The 7,639-nt window shown below is 39.6% G+C and overlaps 2 non-coding genes across 2 annotated transcripts; one reads left to right on the top strand and one right to left on the bottom strand.

Moving 5' to 3' along the window:
- Window positions 1–134: 134 nt before the first annotated feature.
- Window positions 135–253, bottom strand: LOC133571164 (5S ribosomal RNA). Its single transcript, XR_009810320.1, has one exon. It is a non-coding gene; the product is annotated as a 5S ribosomal RNA (ribosomal RNA).
- A 1,507-nt stretch (window positions 254–1,760) lies between these two features.
- On the top strand, window positions 1,761–1,879 carry LOC133571220 (5S ribosomal RNA). The gene has a single exon (XR_009810354.1). It is a non-coding gene; the product is annotated as a 5S ribosomal RNA (ribosomal RNA).
- The last annotated feature ends 5,760 nt before the right edge of the window (window positions 1,880–7,639 follow it).

Genomic DNA, 7,639 nt, shown 5'->3' with positions numbered 1-7,639 from the left:
TAAATATTAAATGGAATTGTATTATAATAACCGAATATATTCCCTTATTTTGGAAGAGTTGCAATTAAAGCAATACATGAATCACAACAGCTGTAGTCTCAGCACTTTGTAGCGCCCTCTGGCGTGAGTGTAAAAGCTTACAGCACCTGGTATTCCCAGGCGGTCTCCCATCCAAGTACTAACCAGGCCCGACCCTGCTTAGCTTCCGAGATCGGACGAGATCGGGCGTGTTCAGGGTAGTATGGCTGTAAGCCGAAAGACGAGGTAAAACCAACCTTTTTAAATGGAACTCTTACAGACGGGATGGAAGACATCCATCCATCCATTTTCTACCGCTTGTCCTTTTTGGGGTCGCGGGGGGTGCTGGAGCCTATCTCAGCTGCATTCGGGCAGAAGGCGGAGTACACCCTGGACAAGTCGCCACCTCATCACAGGGGGTGAAAGACAATTATTATTTATCTTAGAGCCTGTCGCGCATGCGTACACTAATGTGCTTTTTGTGGCTGTGTGAGGTGCAGCTCTCCATCCATTGTCGACCGCTTGTCTCTTTTGGGGTGGCAGGGGGTGCTGGAGCCTATCCCAGCTGCATTCAGATGCCACCTCATCACAGCTCTCAACACTGCTTTATGCGTAGGGACCGTCAATAAATCAACATTACCTTGAAAATTGTATATCTGCTACATCAAAACACTGACTCATCTAAAAGAAGGTAAACAATTAGTCATACCTCCTTATTGTGCATGCCCATTATTTCATAATTTTAAAATGATATCCATGTTTAATATAAAAAAATAAGGATATTTTCCCAATAGTCTCAATGTCATACAACTTGGTAACCTAATTCCACTTATTAGTCATGCTAACCTTTTAGTGTAACGCACACCCTTTTATTTTAAAATAGGGTTTTATTTAAAAACAAAAAATAATACGTTTTTTAGTAAAAATCATGTGCATGATATATCTTATACAGATAATTATCAACATTTGTATTAGCTCCAAATGAGAGTCAAGTTGGTTTTATGTTGGATAGTCGTAGTTGTTGCGGGAGCTAAAAATGAAACCATGGTTTTCAATATTACTAATTTATATAAAATCATATTAAACTTACAATTTAAAACAAAAAGGTGTGAAACACATTAGAAAAATCACTTCTAATATTTAAAATTAATTTGGGATTTTAGGTCATATGACCAGGAATCTATTGAAAATAAACATTTGTTTTTAATATCAAAATATTTTTGATCCTATTTTAAAATAAAAGGACTAATATAAAGTGGAATTGGGTTACTAAGTTGCATGATGACATGGAGACTTTTAAAACAAATGAATATTGTTTACATTAAAAAAATATTTAAATTATAAAATCAGGAACGATATTAAAAATGTAGGACTATTTATTTGACCTCCTTTTAGATGAATCAGTGTTTTGATGTAGCAGATATACATCTTCGAAGACAATAGTAATTTATTGACGGTCCCTAAGCATAAAGTAGTGTTGAGAGCGGCACCTCTCCTGCAATCTCCCCGCAGCATGAGAGAGCAGTGTGGGCACAGTGAGGGGGAGCTTCCGCTGGAGCTCCGGAGGCAAATATCCACCGTGAAAGCAACTTGACCGCCGTAGCAAAGGAAGACAATCACACAGACAGAAAAAGCACATTAGTGTACGCATGCGCGACAGGCTCTTATAGATAATTAGTCATTTTCTCCCATCCCGTCTGTAAGAGTTCCATTTAAAAAGGTTGGTTTTACCTCGTCATTCGGCTTACGGCCATAATACCCCAAACACACCCGATCTCGTCCGATCTCAGAAGCAAAGCAGGGTCGGGCCTGGTTAGTACTTGGATGGGAGACCGCCTGGGAATACCAGGTGCTGTAAGCTTTTACACTCACGCCAGAGGGCGCTATTTCTCAGTTCTTGCAAAAAGAAATTATTTTTATTTCACTTTCAGTTCAATTTACCCTAACATGTCTAATATTTATCCATCTTTGGGCTGTTTTTGCCATCTTACCCGGCTACAAAAACACATGTCATATTATAAATTGACCAGTCACGGACTTTTGAGCGCTGATAGTCCGTCAATATGTTCAACACCGGGGTGATATGAACCAATCAGCGTGCCTTATTCCAACATCTCCAACTTTCTAAGCCAATCAGATCCGCCTCTGTCCAACTTTCTTCAACACATTTAATATTTGGCCAATGACAGAACGGCTGGTTTACTTCCGGCCTCATTGGCATATTTCAACATTTAACCAATCACGGATGATGATGACATTCCGGTACCTCCCAAGAAAGGAACTTCTTTTCAAAACAACATTTTATACTTTTTTAACACTTGAACGTACAAACATGTTGAGTAAATGTGATCTCATTGTTATTAATGCTGTTGCTGTGTATCATGAGAAGAAAGGCTTGCTGTTGTTGTTATGCGCCTCCAAAAGGTTATATACGGTAGTGCAGGTTCATCCGCGCTATCGTCACGTGATCTCTTCCGGTTCACTTCGCGCGAGAGAATGTGAGACATACACAGAAAAGTTCGATGGAGTTGTGTTCTATTTTCCCACAGTTACCGATGTTTTGTTTCCCGGTGCTGTGAGGCATTGTACTGAACCATCCTTAAAATAAACCATCATCTTTCATATATATACAACTGGAGTATTCATTGAAGATGAATGAAGAAAGAGGAAACCCAACAGGTTATGGGCCCAGACGTGCAACGGGAGGAAGATGGCAGCGCCTGATCTTCGATGGAGACGAGGACAACTACGAACTTTGGGAAGTAAAATTTCTTGGTCACATGAGACTTGAACGTTTAAAGGACACAATACTTTCCTCTGGTGAGGTTGACCCAGAGAAGAATGCAGAATGCTTTGCAGAGCTAATCCAGTTCCTAGACGACACAAGTCTGTCGTTGGTAATGAGAGACGCTGCTGACGATGGTCGCAAAGCACTACAAATTTTACGGCGCCATTATGCCAGTGATGGTAAGCCAAGAATTATTTCCCTGTACAACGAATTGTGTTCCCTGAAGAAAGACTCAGAAGAAACTATTACAGACTACATCATTAGAGCCAAAAAGATAGTGACTTCTTTAAGAAATACAAAGCAAGTAATAAGCGATGAGTTGAGCATTGCTATGGTTCTGCGGGGCCTACCGGAACCATACAAACCATTCGTCATTCACATGACACAGAGCAACGATGAAGTGACTTTTGTGGAGTTCAAGAGCAAACTACGAAGCTACGAAGAGACAGAGAAATTTGAACGCAAACCAAAATCAGACAACGTAATGAAAGTGGACATAGCGTCAGCGACCTGTTATGGATGTGGGAATCGTGGACATTTGGCGAAAAATTGTCCCCACAAAACAACACCAAAGTGGTGCAACTACCACCGAAGCACAACACATACAGACGCGACGTGCAGAAGAAAAACCAAGCCTGACTCTGCTAAACAAACTATGGAGAAAGAAGAAGATTCAAAGGAAATTGGCACCTCCTTTGTGTTCCAAGCCAGTCATTTGGTGCTTCCAGACGGCATCAAACAAAATGGACTGATGGTGGACTGTGGGGCGACGTCACACATAATCACTGAGAAGAGCAAATTCACACGATTTGATGAGACTTTTAACCCAAACAAACACTACATGGAGTTGGCCGATGGAACAAGGAAGAACAACGTGGCGCTGAAGAGAGGCGATGCAGTGGTTCTTCTACGCAACACAGAGGGGAGAAGCGTCTCCGTCACACTGAAGAACGCCTTGTTCATCCCAACCTACCCACAGGACTTCATGTCGGTGAAAGCAGCCACGACTAATGGAGCTCAAGTGATCTTCGGAGAAGGACAAAACCGGCTCATCACGAAAGAAGGAAACACCTTCAAGATAGAAGTACACGAGAGACTGTACTACCTCAAAACGGTAAACCATCAAAAACTGTATGATGACTCTGTGCATGACATTATGTCAAAAGACAAAGTGAATCTATGTTGTGATGTGAAAACATGGCACGAGATCTTGGGGCACTGCAATGTGAATGATGTGTTGAAGCTTCAAAATGTTGTGACAGGCATGACAGTTACAGGAGATACAAAGATAGAATGTGACATTTGTACACAAGGAAAATTCACTAACACTAGGAACAAATTACCTGATGTCAAAGCTAGTGCACCCCTAGAGCTGGTGCACACTGACCTGGCCGGTCCCATTGACCCCATTGGATTACATGGGCATAAATATTCAGTCTCATTTACTGATGATTATTCAGGGGCAGTAATTGTTTACTTCTTGAAAAATAAGAGTGAAACTACCCTTGCGACAGAGAAGTTCATTGCAGACGTTTCCCCATATGGCAACGTAAAATGTATGCGCTCAGATAATGGAACTGAGTTCACTGGAAACGATTTTCAAACACTTTTGAGAGAGAAAGGTATCAGACATGAAACCTCGTCACCTTATTCTCCTCATCAAAACGGTACAGCTGAAAGACAGTGGCGAACACTGTTTGAAATGGCAAGGTGTATGCTACTAGAAAAAGAGTTACCAAAAACATTATGGCCTTATGCTGTTCAAAGTGCCACCCACATTCGGAACAGATGTTACAATGACAGAACAAAGAACACACCTTATTTCATGCTAACTGGAAAGAAGCCCAACATTTCAAAAATGTGGGTGTTTGGCTCGGAGTGTTACGCATACACTCACAGTCACAAGAAACTTGAACCAAGGTGTGAGAAAGTAGTATTTGTGGGCTATAGTAAAAATAGTCCAGCATACTTGGTCTATGATCCACAGTCAAGAAAGGTGTCAAAACACAGACTGGTAAAATTCACCAAAAAGAACACTGCAGAAAAAGAGACACAAACAAATGCGTATGACTTGGAAATCCCAGATTGCGAAAGCAATGAAACCAAACTACCTGACACTGTATCAGAAAAATTAGTGAGCATCGAAAATCAAACTGTAGCTCAAAATGATGTTGATAACCAAACACAAACTCTAGAAGTAGAAGAGGATGTGGTGTTAGATGATGCCACAACTAACACAGAGACTAGAACAGAACAAAGAGGTCGCTACCCAAAGAGAGAGAGAATTGTTCCTCCAAAATACTTAGAGGAATATGTAACAAACATTGATGATATCAATGAAAGCCATGACGTTATTGATCACTGTTGCAGGGCAATGTGTGGAGTCCCACAGACGTATAAAGACACCCTGATGTCATCAGAGGCAGCCAGCTGGGAAAAAGCCATGAAAGACGAGTTGGCATCTCTCAAAGAAAATGACACATTTGAACTAACAACATTACCAAAAGGGAAAAATACAGTAGGTGGAAAGTGGGTTTATGCCCTCAAAGAAAACAGAGAAAGGACAGCTTTTCAAAGCTAGATATGTTGCCAAAGGATACAGTCAAACTGAAGGTATAGATTATCAAGAAACATTTGCACCAACCGCAGACATTACTTCTGTGCGTGCATTGATGCAAATAGCTGTCCAAAATGACCTCACCGTCCACCAGATGGATGTGAAAACGGCATATTTACATGCCCCCATTGATGAAGAGATATACCTAGAACAACCAGAAGGTTTTCAGAAAACATCGGACACAGGTGAAAAACTAGTATTTAGGTTGAAGAAATCAATCTATGGCCTAAAACAATCAGGAAGAAATTGGTACAAACTTCTAAATGACCATTTAGAGCAAAACAATTTCAAAAGAAACCTATCTGATCATTGTGTCTACCGAAAACAAACAGAAAATGAAACAGTCATTGTTATCATCTGGGTGGACGACCTGATCATTGCTGCAAGTAGCAAAGAAGCACTTGAGCAATTAATGAAAGCCAAATTCAACATGAAAGACCTGGGTAAGATGTCTTATTTCCTGGGTATTCATTTTGAACAGAAACAGAATGAAATCAAAATGGATCAAAAAATGTACATACAAAAGTTGCTTGAAAGATTTGGCATGTCAGAATGCAAACCTAGAAGCACTCCTTCTGAACAGAAAGTAGAACTGAGCACTACAAATGAAAATGAGTGTGACACTACCGAGGTGGTAAACCCCAGAGAATACCGTGAAATCATTCGTAGTTTGATCTATGCCATGACCTGCACCAGACCAGATATCAGCTGGATTGTTGGTAGGTTATCACAAACATTGGCAAAGCCAACAGCACAGGATCTAGTTTCTGCCAAACATGTGCTAAGGTATCTCAAGGGTACACATGACTTTGAACTATGTTTCAAGAAAAGTGAGGAAGGCCTCAACCTGATTGCATTTAGCGATTCAGACTGGGCATCATCAATGGAAGACCGACGCAGCACTAGTGGATATTGTTTCGGTCTAACAAAACAAGGTCCAGCTATATCCTGGAAATCAAAGAAACAACCAACAGTTGCATTGTCAACTTGTGAAGCTGAATATATTGCCTTATCCAACACTACACGAGAAAGTATTTATATCACCCAACTGTTGAGTGGCATGGACAAATGTTTGTACAATTGTACAACAATTCATGGAGACAATTAGTGATGGGTCCAGCAACACCGATGCATCGGCGCATGCGTCGAGCTCATAGAGCGAAACCCTGTGTCGGTGCGCGTACCGCTTTTAGAAAGTCACGTGACCGATCATGAGCTGTTTTGGTCACGTGACCGATACGCGAACTGTGTCGCACTGACGCCTCCTCTGTGCCCTGTGAGCGGGTCTTTTCTACAGCCGGTGAAATAATAACTAAGAAGATAAATCGTCTAAAATGTAATACGTCGGAAAAACTTTTTTTTTTTTTTTTTATAAAAATGTGTAAAAAATAAAATTAAAAAAATACCCAGTCCACAATCATCCACAACACGTTCTCTTAGATTTCCATGTTATGATACATGTTCACATTATTTATTGACTGTATCTAAAAAAGATAAAAATATATTTTTATTTAAATGAAGATATGAAATAATCCTAAATGAAATACAATGACTTGGTTTATATTATTGTATATACTAGGGCAGGGGTCACCAACGCGGTGCCCGCAGTCACCAGGTAGCCCGTAAGGACCAGATCAGTCGCCCGCTGGCCTGTTCTAAAAATAGCTCAAAGAGCAGCACTTACCAGTGAGCTGCCTCTATTTTTTAAATTGTATTTATTTACTAGCAAGCTGGTCTCGCTTTGCTCGACATTTTTAATTCTAAAAGAGACAAAACTCAAATAGAATTTGAAAATCCAAGAAAATATTTTAAAGACTTGGTCTTCACTTGGAATAAGCGGTAGAAAATGGATGGATGGATGGGTCTTCACTTGTTTAAATAAATTCATTTATTTTTTACTTTGCTTCTTATTACTTTTAGAAATACAATTTTAGAGAAAAAATACAACCTTAAAAATGATTTTAGGATTTTTAAACAAATATACCTTTTTACCTTTTAAATTTCTTCCTCTTCTTTCCTGACAATTTAAATCAATGTTCAAGTAAATTTATTTATTTTTTATTGTAAAGAATGATAAATATTTTAGCTTCTGTTTTTTCGACAAAGAATATTTGTGAAATATTTCTTCAAACTTACTATGATTAAAATTCAAAAAAAATATTCTGGCAAATCTAGAAAATCTGTAGAATCAAATTTAAATCTTATTTCAAAGTATC

This window comes from Nerophis lumbriciformis, linkage group LG28, assembly GCF_033978685.3.
Source record: "Nerophis lumbriciformis linkage group LG28, RoL_Nlum_v2.1, whole genome shotgun sequence".
NCBI classification, from domain to species: domain Eukaryota; kingdom Metazoa; phylum Chordata; class Actinopteri; order Syngnathiformes; family Syngnathidae; genus Nerophis; species Nerophis lumbriciformis.
Note: the sequence above shows the minus strand (reverse complement) of the source record. Positions and strands in the feature narration are given on the sequence as shown.